Source organism: Muntiacus reevesi, chromosome 8 (genome assembly GCF_963930625.1).
Source record: "Muntiacus reevesi chromosome 8, mMunRee1.1, whole genome shotgun sequence".
NCBI classification, from domain to species: domain Eukaryota; kingdom Metazoa; phylum Chordata; class Mammalia; order Artiodactyla; family Cervidae; genus Muntiacus; species Muntiacus reevesi.
In genome coordinates this window covers 65,424,384-65,437,836 of record NC_089256.1, presented here as the reverse complement: position 1 = coordinate 65,437,836, position 13,453 = coordinate 65,424,384, and the positions used below count along the sequence as shown (strand labels likewise).

At 40.0% G+C, this 13,453-nt stretch overlaps 1 protein-coding gene across 3 annotated transcripts in view; it reads right to left on the bottom strand.

Moving 5' to 3' along the window:
• The window catches only part of KCNMB3 (potassium calcium-activated channel subfamily M regulatory beta subunit 3), a 67,725-nt gene that overhangs the window by 52,170 nt on the left and 2,102 nt on the right, over positions 1-13,453 (bottom strand). The gene's annotated exons all lie outside the window — the stretch shown is intronic.

Sequence of the window (13,453 nt, the reverse complement as noted above, 5' to 3'; positions counted from 1 at the left end):
GGCCTGCTACATTAGGGTGCTCTGGGATTTTTCCCATCATCCTGGGAACTCACACCTTTCTCTTATGTTATGTCCTTATGTGTTTACTGAGGTCCTTATATTCCTTTCTGATTTACTTACTTTAATGGAGTGCGTTCTCCAGAGCTTTTGAAGAAGAGCACATTGGCATAAGGATTCTGAAATCTTTATCTTCTACCCTCACATGTGATTGGTAGTATGGCAGGTGTAGAATTCTAGATTAGATTCCATTTTTCCTTGGAATTCTGAAGGCCTTGCTTTACTGTGGGCCAGCTTTCCTCTCCTCTGTATGTGATCTGTTCCCTTCCCAAACTCAGAGTTTTTTTTTTTTTTATTAGTTGGAGGCTAATTACTTTACAATATTGTAGTGGTTTTTGCCATACATTGACATGACCAAACTCAGAGTTTTAGACTCTTCTCTTTAATCACAGTTTTCTAAAACCTCACGATGCTTTTGTTTTATTTCATTCATTTTGCTAGGCACTCAGTGAACCCTTTCAATCTGAAGACTCATGCACTTCTCTTCTGAGACATCTCCTTTGTTTTTTCCCCTTGATTAACTTCTCTCTTTTCTTTTTGGAACACTGCTATATGGATATTGGACCGGCTCAAATGATTTTACTTGCTTATATTATCTGTCTTCAGTTCTCTTTTTTCCTACTTTAAAGATGTCTTCAACTTTATCTCCCAAAGCTTCTATTCACTTAATAGAATTTTTTTTCTACAGCATAAGGAATTATAGCCATTATTTTATAATAACTTTAAGTGGAGTATAATTTATAAAAATATCAAATCATTATGTTGTACTCCTGAAACTAGTACTATAAATCAACTATACCTCAATAAAAAATTTTTTTTTTACTTTAACTAATCTTTTTATTTTCCAAAAGCTCTTCCTTAACTGATGAATATTCCCTTTAAGAGCATTTTTTTCCCTCCTTTCACAGATTAAATGTCATGTTTTGCTCCTTGGATTATCTCTTTTCTTCTAAATTTTTTTCATGTTTCTTTTATTTTCTCTTTCATGTTAAATGCTTTTCCCAAATCTCTCATGGTCCCTGGGTGCCATCCATATGTAAGAGTAAGGCATGAAAAAGCTAGCTGGAAGCTAAGCGTGGGCTTCACTCTAAAGTGATCAGGCTGGAAAGTGGCTATTTCCCTGGCTGCTGACATTCTCTACTGCCAACATCTGTAAGTTTGTTTTCCTTGGTTTCCCAAGAGAAGAACCATCCCATTTCTACGCCTGAAAATCAATCTTCTGACAGCTATGTGAGGGAAAGAGGCTGGAGTCTAACCATTAACTCTGCAAACTTTGCCTCAGTGCCCACTCTCAGTAGGACCTCCCTTCCTTTGCTGTTTCTCATGTTTTCCAGTCCAGCCTCTGGGTCAACCGTTCCAGGGAGTAAACTTTTTCAGTCTTCTACTGAGCCAGTGAATTGGAGCCTGGCTATGTAAAGAAGCTGAAGCACTAATACTTTGGCCACCTGATGCAAAGAGCCGACTCATTGGAAAAGACCCTGATTCAGGGTAAGATTGAGGGTAGGAGGAGAAGGGGGTGACAGAGGATGAGATGGTTGGATGGCATCATCAACTCAATGGACATGAGTCTGAGCAAACTCCAGGAGATCATGAAGGACAGGGAAGCCAGCGTGCTGCAGTTCATGTGGTCACAAAGAGTCAGACATAACTGAGCGACTGAACAACAAGAACAACATGCAAAGAAGAGAAAAAATTCTAGAGGTTTGTCATAGTCCACTCAGGCTGCTATAAGAGATACCTTAAACTGAATGCTTTAAACAACCAACATTTGTCTCTCACATTTCTGGAGGCTGGGAAAGTCTAGATCAAGATGCTAGCAGAGCCCCACAAGGACACACCCCAGGACGGCACATACTATGGATCCACTGCCAAAGATCTTTAAAAGATATTTTAGTAGCTGAACTTGTGGGCATTTTTGAAGCATATTTTTTGCTTAAAAAGATGAACACAAGCAAAGATGTCAGGCAAATAAAGAGCTAGAAATTTCTCTTCATCTCGGAAGTTTACTACAAACCCACTGGACACCCTGAAATGTACAGAATCTGAGAGCAAGGTTAAGAAATGGCTGAACAACAAAAATTAGGAATTTGACCATCAATCAAGGTTTACCCTATTTCATAATATCAGGCAAAATTAAAATTCCAAAGTTGACATGAATGGATTGTAGAATATTTAAGGTTAAATGTAAATTCTAGTTAAGTCAGAGGCTTTCTTTGGACTAACTGTGAGGAAACTGAGGGAAGGTTTGTTTATCACGTTATAAATAGAGTTTTGTTTACTATTCAAAATTAAGTGGTGGTTCTCCTTTAAAAAAAAAATGCCAGCAGATTTGGCATCTGGTGAGAGCCTACTTCCTGGTTCATAGATAATATGTTTTCTCACACTATGTCCTCACACGGTGGAAGGAAGGACAAGGAAGCTCTCTTTGACACTAATCCCAAAGATGAAGATTCCACTCTCATGGCTGAATCACTGCCAAAAGGCCCTACCCACTAACAATATCATGTTGTGGGTTAGGACTTACTAATAACATATGATTTTGGAAGTGAAGTAAAGTTGCTCAGTCGTGTCCTACTCTTTGCGACACCATGGACTGTACCCTACCAGGCTCCTCCGTCCATGGGATTTTCCAGGCAAGAGTACTGGAGTGGGTTGTCATTTCCTTCTCCAGAGGATCTTCCCAACCCAGGGATCAAATCCAGGTCTCCCACATTGCAGGCAGACGCTTTACCGTCTGAGCCACCAGGGAAGTCCTAATGGGGGGACACAAATGTTCAGTCCATAACAAGGTCTTAATTGCCTTCTTATGTTTCATTTTCACACAGACATTTTCATATTTTCAGTCCCACTCATACCTGTGCCTGTTGGGCTTAATTCGAGCTTTCCCAGGATATTGCTGTGAAAACTGGCTTGCTCCTTGACGTTACCCGCTTACAGGCAGTTCGATCTGAGAAAGTGAAAAACAGTCCTGCTGGCAATCAGACTGTGATATCCCTCCAGAACATAAACAATGTTTCCAAGGGACATGAACAAGGTCACGTAAACAGCCTTTCTGTATAAGGCCATGCCACAGACCGACTAGCCATCTTTTCTTCTAAGTGCTTTCCTACCAATGATATTCCTGGTCTGCTTTCTTCTTTCAGTTTTTGGAAGGAAGATTTCTGAGATATCTAATCGCTGAAATGTCCCCATTTCTCAACAATATCCCACCCAGAAATGGCAGTTCATATCCCTCCTCAGAATCATGCAGCAAAAACCCAACCCTATAAGAATTCTTTCCTGGTAGGAATGCAAACTGAAACAACCACTATGGAGAACAGTATGGAGATTCCTTTAAAAACTGGGAATGAAACTACCATACGACCCAGCAATCCTATAACTGGGCATATGCCCTGAGGAAACCAGAATTGAAAAAGACACATGTACCCCAATCTTCACTGCAGCACTACTTACAACAGCTAGGACATGGAAACAACCTAGACATACATCAACAGATGAATGGATAAGGAAGTTGTGGTACATATACACAATGGAATATTACTCAAGTATGAAAAGGAATGCGTTTAAGTCAGTTCTAATGAGCTGTGTGATCCTAGAGCCTCTTATACAGAGTAAAGTAAGTCAGAAGGAAAAAGACAAATATTGTATATTAACACATATATATGGAATCTATAAAGATGGTATGGGCAATCCTCTGTGCAGGGCAGCAAAGGAGACACAAACATAAAGAACAGACTTTTGGACTCAGTGGGAGGAGAGGGTGGGACAATTTGAGAGAAAAGAATTGAAACATTTATGTATTACCGTACATAAAATAGATAGCCAGTGAGAGTGTGATGTATGACACAGGGCACAAAGCTGGTGCTCTGTGACAGTTTGGAGGGATGGGGAGGGAGGGAGGTGGGAGAGGAATTCAGGAAGGAAAGGTCACACGGATGCCTTTGGCTGATTCCTACTGATGTATGGCAAAAACCATCACAATATTGTAAAGTGATTATCCACCAATTAAAATTAAAAAAAAAAATCGTTCCCAATTCTCCCTTCCTGAGATGCTTCCAAGAGTCCTCTGGGCTGTGTCCTCCCTTGCCACAGAAAACCAAACATAACTTTGTTTAACTCCAGGTGTGTCCCTGATCATCTCTGTTGGGTGAACATTGACAGAAATCAGCTTTCTGTGGTTTGTTAAGCCCTGTGTATCTATTTTCCAGGTTCCAAAATACTGTTGGCCTCTCTCTCTGGGGTGGCCATAAGTTGGATCCTCCTCTTCCACTTGCTGTAAGCCAATACTCTAGTGCCTAAAATTAAAATTAAATTCAGATTTCCATCACTTGCAACAAGTTTCTGAGTGTGTTAATGGCAAAAAATCCAGGAATGACTAAATCTGAGATAGCATCTCTCATGATACGTGGATAAGCCATGACTTTGAATGCTGAGCATATGTTTATCTCCAGACCAAGTCCTTCTACAAAGTATCACATGTGCCTAACAAACTCCATCTGTATGTCAAATTCAACAACTGTTGTTGCTGTTCAGTGGTTCAGTCATGTCTGACTCTTTGTGACCCATGGACTGCAGCACGCCAGGCTTCCCTGTCCTTTACTATTTTCCGAAATTTGCTCAAACTCATGTCCATTGAGTTGACGATGCCATCCAACCATCTCGTCCTCTGTTGTGCCCTTCTCTTCCTGCCCTCAATTTATCCCAGCATCAGTTTTCCAATGAGTGGGCTCTTCACATCAGGTGGCCAAAGTATTGGATCTTCAGCTTCAGCATCAGTCCTTCCAATAATCAGGGTTGATTTCCTCTAGGATTTAACAATATCAAAACCCAATTCATTCTCTTTTGCCATCACACTTGCTCCCCTTTCTGCATTCTCTATGCCAGTTAATCTACCATTTAATCAGTCACACAAGCCAAACACTGGAAACTCATTCTATATTATTTCTACTTTTTCATCTCCAAACATCCTATCACCATGTTTTGACAAATCTACCTCTTAAATACTTGTATTTAAGAAGTAAATATTTGTCCAGTTCCTCTGTCCTTAACACTGCTGCTCTGTTTCAAAGTCTTTATCATCTACCACCTAGAATAATACAGCTTCTGTTTTCTCTACCTCCTGGGAAGCAACCCTTATTTCATACTGTTGTTGCTAGAAGTTACCATTAAAATGCAAATCTGATGTTTATGCTACTACTTATCAATGGCTTCCTCCTGGCTACAGGATAATGTCTAAGCTCCTTATCAAGACAAACAAAACCCTCCCGGGCCTGGTCCCTGTCAATTTCTCCAGTCTAAAAACATATCCAACTTCGAATTTCACACTTTATCCCAGAAATACCAAATCTCTGTTGTTTCTCTTCCCCTTTGGATATGTATTTCTTCTGGCCAACAAACATCCCCATCTTTGTAACATGACTGATTCCTACTAATCTTCCAACAAGCCCTGCCTGCCCTGCACTCCCCAGCTCAGATAACATTTGTCTGACCCAGAAAGTTTCTCATGGCTGGGGGCTTTCTTTTTTTCTACTTTGTATTTCCCAGTGAGTAGCACACACACAGGCACATAACATGCATTCTGTAAATAATTCTTCTCACTTAAAAATAAAATGTTATAACTATATGGTATTTTTTGTAAGCCTCACAGTAACCACAAAGGAAAAACCCTGTAGTAGATGCACAGAAGATCATAATAAAGGAGTCAAAGCCTACTGCCATAAAGAGTTATCAAATCACAATAGAAGACAGCAAGAGGGCACTCAAGGAACAAAGGATCTACAGAAAGTCAGAACACAATCAACAAAATGGAAATAGGAAGTCCCCACCTGTCAATAACTACTTTCAACATAATGGATTAAATTCTCCAATCAAAAGACATGGAATGGCAGTTCACTGGTAACCTAATGGTTAGCATTCCACGCTTTCACTGCTATGGTTTGGGTTTGATCTCTGTTCAAGAAACTGAGATTCTGAGAGCCACATTCCCACCCCTCCAACCAAAAAAAGACAAGGAAGGGATGAATGGATAAAAGAAACCCAGTGATGTGCTGCCCAAAGAGTTTCAGTTTAGCCTTAAGGACACATACAGGCTGAAAGTGAAGAGATGGAAAAAGCTATTCTAAACAAACAGCAATCAAAAAAAGAAAGCAAAGACAAATTCTAGCAAAAATAGATTCTAAGCTAAAAATAGTCAAAAGAGACAAAAAGTTATTATATAAAGATAAAAGTGTCAATTCATCAAGAAGACACAGCAATATTAAATATTTATGCACCCAATATCAGAGCACGTAAATATATAAAGCAAGCACTAACTGAACTAAAAAAAGAAACAGCAATACAGTTATATCTAGGGAATTTCTCTTTAAAAAATTCAGCAAAAATTTTTTATTGATGTATAGGTGATTTATAATATTGTATTCGTTTCAGGGTACAGAAAAATGATTCAATTATATTGTTGTAGATTATTTTCCATTAGAGGTTATAAGATATTGAATATGGTTCCCTGCGCATCATAGGTTATAAGATATTGAATACAGTTCCCTGAAAATCCTTATTGCCTGTCTATTTTAAGTATACTAGCTTATATCTGTTAATCCCATACTCCTAATTTATCACTCCCCCTGTCCCTTTCCCCTCTAGTAACAATAAGTTTGTTTTCTATGTCTGCAAATCCATTTCTGTTTTGTATATTGACTCTTTTGTGTTAATTTTTAGACTCCACATTTAACTGATCTCATGTTTGTCTTGGTCTGATTTCACTAAGTATAATAATCTCTAGATCCATCCATGTTGCTGCAAATCGCATTGTTTCATTCTTTTTATGACTGAGTAATATTCCATTGTGTGTGTGTGTATATATATATATATATATTTGTTGCTGTTCAGTTGCTCAGTCATGTCCAACCCTTTGTGACCCCATGGACTGCAGCATACCAGGCTTCCCTGTCCTTCACCATCTTCCGGAGCTTGCTCAAACTCACGTCCATTGAGTCAGTGATGCCATCTAACCATCTCATCCTCTGTCGTCCCCTTCTCCTCCTGCCTTCAATCTTTCCTAGCATCAGGGTCTTTTCTAATGAGTCAGCTCTTCTGATCAGATGGCCAAAATACTGGAGCTTCAGCTTCAGCATCAGTCCTTCCAATGAGTATTCAGGGTTGATCTCCTTTAGGATGGACTGGTTTTATCTACTTGCAGTCCAAGAAACTCTCGAGAGTCTTCTCCAACACCACAGTTCAAAAGCATTGATACTTCGGTGCTCAACCTTCTTTATGGTCCAACTGTCACATCCGCACATGGCTACTGGAAAAACCATAGCTTTGACTATATGGACTTTTGTCAGCAAAGTGATGTCTCTGTTGTCTATCTATATGTATATCTAGATAGACATATAGATAGATATCACTTCTTAATTCACTCATCGTGGATAGACATTTAAGTAGTTTCTATGGTTTGGCTATTGTGAATAGTACTGCTATGAACATAGGGGTGCATGTATAATTTTGAGTTATAGTTTTGTCCAGGCATATTCCCAGGAATGGGATAGCTGGATCATATGGTCATTCTATTTTTAGTTTTCTGCGGAACCATACTGTTTGGAAAGCAGTTTTTAAGTTGACACATTTCTGTCTCAAGTTGGGATTTCGTTCATAAGGAAGAAGGTTAGAGATATGTATACAGGGAACTGAAAATCTCAGTCTCAATGATTTTCATTTTAACCTCTAACTTTCCGAGGTCCTTACAGAAATAAAAATTAATTAGCCAAAGAAACAAGAAATGTTAATAGTGATAAGCTTAGAAAATGTGACTGAATTACCTGTTGTTTAGTTGCTAAGTCGTGTACAACCCTCGCAACCCCATGGCCTACAGCCCTCCAGACTCCTCTGTCCATGGGATTTCCCAGGCAAGAATACTGGAGTGGGTTGCCATTTCCTTCTCCACTGAATTACTTAGTTGTACTCAATAATGTTTTGTTTTTCCTTAAAAAATGAGACCTCTCAATTAGTTTAATATTACAAGCCAGATAAATTAACAAAAGCTCAGTAATTTCTCTCTCCCACCCCATAAACCTGGTTGTTTTGTTTTGTAAGTCTTCCTTCTTTTTGTAAGTTAGCGAAGACTAAGAGATGCAAAATTCCTTAAGGTGCAAATTTTTGGAATTATATTTGTAACAGAATTTAAAATATTTGAAAAATTTAAAAATGTAAGTTCATCTTCCATAATCAATGAAAGAAAAAAAGTGGGAAGTGGGTTTTTCCAGGTTAATTGTAACTAAAGAAACATGACAAGTAGGCTTGACTATAGACCTTGCTTCAATCTTGTTTTTCAACAAACTGTAAAAAAGGACATGCGTGAGACAGAAATTTGTGTCTTTGATGATATTAAGGAATAACTGTACTTTTTGCTAGGTATGAAAACGAAATGTGTTTACATAAGAAGATGTCTATATTTTATAGAGAATTGTGTAAGAGTAAAATACCTGGTATTTCCTCAAAAAGCTTGAAAAAGAAAAAAAAAAAAAAAAGGAGGGAGGGAAGGCAGGACAATCAAAGGGAAAAAAAAGACAAGTAGTATATGGTTTGGTAATTACTGAAAATGGGATGATGAGTATATAAGGGTACATTTATTCTTCTCTCTATTATATACATTTGGAAAAATCTATAAAAGTCAAGAAAAATATCCAAAAGACAAGCAGATTAAAAATGGAAACAATAAATTTAAGTGAGATTACTGACCAAGTAAACTATCCTTTGAATATGCCAAACCTCATCATTTTTAAGAGTGAATCAATGATACACAGTCCATAAAAATTCTCAAAGGGATTTTACATCTGTGAAGCACAGAAAAATCATGATCTACATTCCTTTTGATGTTCCTCCTTAAATCATTTTTCTTTTCTTAATGGCTTCAAAGTACCCAAAAATCTTGTAGCTTTAAGGGTAACTGAGCTAAGCTTGTTTTGATGTTACCCTTCCCCTTAAGACTTCACATCAGTTTTCCTATTTCAAAACAGATTTAACATTTCAAAATATATTTGAGGGGGAAATTGAATATGAGATGAATGCCTAGTAAATAATCTTTACTATTAAACATACTTTGAACACACAAAATGGACTAAACCTTGTACAAATATTTACACTGCGTAAGGATTTCATGCATCCTTTCCTTTTGTGCTTCATTCCTATAGTAAATATTAGGTGATCATTCTGTCAGCACTGTGCCAGGCAAGCTTTAGGGATTAGCAGTCAATGAGACAGACATTTCTTACCTTCACTAAGCATACAGTCTACTGAGGAAGACCCCAGAGAATTCCTAACCACTTCTGCTAGGAGGTGGTGTTTTACTGTGATTAGCAACCATTATAAATAATCATATCTTTTGATTTTTTCACTCCCATTGCCAACAGGAAAAGCAATGCTAGTCAGTTTAGACTAATCGAAGTTCAAAACAGGTAAACTGGATATTCCTGATCATCAAAAGTGATGCCGTGTAGGGCCCTGTGGGGCTCCTGGGAACAGAGCCTTTCTGGGCCCCCACCCCCACTTCTTTGATCATAGGAAACAGATTTCATTCAGCCTTCATGACCTTCTTTGAGTTCCAATGGGCAGATTCAATTAGTTATTAATTAAGGAAGGGAGGGGACACAAGACCAGGAGAAACATTGAAGAGCAGCCTTGGGGCAAGGACCTGTTTCCCCAAAATGGATACACACACAGTGTGTTTGAGTTGTTTTGCACACACTGAAACCCTCTCTAGGTGGAAGAAGTTAATGATGATGACGATGCTACCTACAAACATGTAGACACCAGATGGACTGGACCTGAAGGTTGACAATGCTGATTCCTACTTACCTCACCACTAACCCACCAGAAGAATATCCATAAACTGATCACACCCTCTTGGAAAATATAAACCTTCTCACTATCTTCCCCAAGGGAAGGACACATGATTTTGAGGATATCTCCCTTTGCCTGGCAAAGCAATAAAGTTATCCTTTTCTACTTCACCCAAAACTCTGTCCCAAGATTTGATTCATTGGAGTACAGAGAAGCTGAGCTTTTGGCATCAAAAGCAGCTCCCATAGTCACCATTTAGAATGTGGTACCACTTGGTGTAAGATATGAGAAAAGCTACATGAAAACACTGCAAGAAAATTACAGCTCTAACAGATTTATATAGATTCTCAGTGTGGCCTGATAAGATTGCTACACACTTGGTGTACCTGGCAGTCCCACGGATCTCTCTTTTGCTTCAACCATGTTTGGATGGAACAGATGGAGAGATGCCTTTTGTTCCAGCCTCTGACTACCCTCCAACCTTTTTTTCCAGTTGCAACCTCTGGAATCAGCCACTCAGCTATCCTTGGTCACCAGGACCAGCCAACACCATTTTTTGAGCTTAATTCCTCATTACCAATCAACCATGAGCTCTCAGATTCACCAGAATTATTCCACCAAGGTGGAAGCCACCATAAACCATCTGGTCAACCTATATTTGGCCTCCTAACCCCATCTCTGCCTGGCTTCTATTGATACTTTGACTGCAAGGACATGGTTCTGGAGGACATGGGCCACTTTTTTCATGAATTGGACAAAGAGAAGCACAAGGACACCAAGGATCTCTTGAAAAGGCAAAACCAGCACAGCAGCCGCACCCTCTTGCAGAATGTGCAAATGCCATCTCAAGAGTAGGGTAAAACCCAGAACACTATGGAAGCCGCGACTCTCAAGCAGAAGAACCTGAACCACCCTTTCAGATCTGCATGCCCTGGGCTCTGCCCCTGCAGGCTCCCACCTTTGTGGGAAAAGCTGCTTCCTAGAAAAGCAGATGAAAGTCATCAAGAAGATGGGTGACCACCTGACCCACCTTCACAGTTCTGGCTGGACCCCAGGCTGGGTTGGGCAAGTATTTCTTGGAAAGGTTCACCCTCAAGCACAACTGGGCTTCCCAGGTGGGGCTAGTGGTAAAGAACCTGACTGCCAATGCAAGAGACATGAGACTCGGGTTCAATCCCTGGGTTGGGAAGATTCCCTGAAGGAGGGCATGGCAACCCACTCCAGTATTCTTGCCTGGAGAATTCCATGGACAGAGGAGCCTGGCGGGCTACAGTCTATGCAGTTACAAAGAGTCGGACACAACTGAAACGACTTAGCACGCAAGCACAGCTAGGAGCCTCCAAGCCCAGAAGCCTTTGAGGAGCCCCTCTGGTGTTAGGACTTCTGCCTGAAGCCCCCCTCTGCAGCCAATAGGCAGCTTTGGATCCCTGGATCCAAAAACCTGGATCCCTCTCCCAAGCCTTGGACCAAATGCAGCGGGTGTATAAATTTATCCCTTGTCTTAGTCAGTGAAGAAAAATGATTCTTCTATAAGAAATTATCCCCAAAACGTATCAACTTAACACAACAAAGGTGTGTTTCTTGCTCTTGTTACATCTGCTTTGTGTCCTGATAGCTCTCCAGACAGAGGAAGAGAGGGCTAGAAAAGCAAGCACCAGAAATGAACTGCCTCCAGGTAGGACTAACACAGCATGTCGACTGACATTTCAATGACCAAAGCAAGTTATATGACTCTACCCAACTTCAGTGGGATGAGGGGTGAAATATATGCCTTAGTGTAGCGAGCACCAGAAATTGGGAGATTGTTGACATTAGTAATGCCCACCATAGACCTAAACAATCACTGAGTTTTCTTCCCAGGGATATCAAATATACTTTCTTACTGAGGAAATGCTTTTTTCATCCTCTATTAATCTCAATTTCCCTTGACATGGCTTAGCCTCTTCACAGGAGAGTCATCACATTCCAGTGTTATTTAATTACCTATCTCCTCTAATGTAAAGACTAGCAAGGTAATGACCATGTCCGTCTTGCTTATACTGTATCCCCAGAACCTAGCACAGCGCTAGACATAAGGTAGATAAGCAGTGAATAATTTTATTGAAGCTTTATACAAGATGTTGTGCTAAGCAGGGAGATGGAACAGACTGGAAAATAATAAAACCAGAATTCAAAGCCTGTGAAGAGGTGATATGATAAACAGGGGTAAAGTCAAATTTTGTCAGGACAGAAGCTTATGAAAATTGGGGGGATTAAGAAAAAGAACAAAATTATAAATGCAAAATTAAGTACCTTATCCTAGAAGAGGTTCATGCAGTGGCAGGGACTTGAAGCTTAAAGCTTCACCATTTCCACAATAAAAGCATCTTTGACGGTAAGAGGATAAATGCACCAAATACTATAAAATCTCAGAAGAGTGATCAGAGATTTCTGCTAGGAAAAAATCAAAGATTTCATAGAAAAGAGATAAAGTGCAAGCTTGATCTTATAGATAGAAACAAAGGAATTGCAGGTGGAAGAAACATACTGCAACACACAAAAGAGAAAGAGTTAGACCTGTCTAATTCAGTCGTTCAGTCATGTCCGACTCTTTGTGACCCCATGGACTGCAGTACACCAGGCTCCCCTGTCCAGCACCAAAATTTGGAGCTTGCGCAAACTCATGTCCATACAATCGGTAATGCCATCCAACCATCTAATCCTCTATGGTCCCCTTCTCCTCCTGCCTTCAATCTTTCCCAGCATCTGGGTCTTTTCAAATGAATCAGTTCTTCGCATCAGGTGGCCAAAGCATTGGAGCTTCAGCATCAGTGTCTGTCTATGGAATAGTGAAAAGTACTGTGCTGTTTAACTAATGAGAGGTTGGGTGGGGAAAGCATTAAAGGCTGGTGGTTCTCAGAGTGTGATCCTACACCAGCAGCAGCAGCACCCAAGAACTTGTTAGAAACGCTTGATTGATGCTTTTGAACTGTGGTGTTGGAGAAGACTCTTGAGAGTTCCTTGGACTGCAAGGAGATCAAATCAGTCAATCCTAAAGGAAATCAACCCTGAATATTCATGAAAAGGACTGATGCTGAAGTTGAAGCTCCAGTACTTCGGCCACCTGACGCAAAGAGCCAGCTCATTAGAAAACACCCTGATGCTGGGAAAGATTGAAGGCAGGAGGAGAAGGGGACAACAGAGGATGAGGTGGTTGGATGGCATCACTGACTCAATGGACGTGAGTTTGAGCAAGCTCTGGGAGATGGTGAAGGACAGGGAAGCCTGGTGTGCTGTAGTCCATGGGGTCACAAAGAGTCAGACACAACTGAGCAATTGAACAACAACAGGCTCCATCTCAAACTTACTCAATTAGACACCCCCAAGCTAGAACACAGGGCTCTATACTTTAACAATCACCTCCTAGTGATGCTGATGCAGTTAAAGTTAGAACACCTTAGGAAGTTACTTGAACATCAGATGAAGTTATTCTCAGAAATTTTATTTCAGGCTGTTATACAAAATGGAGAGAAATAAGAAAAAAGAATTATGTCAGAGAAAAAGTTTTCCTCATCTTACATCA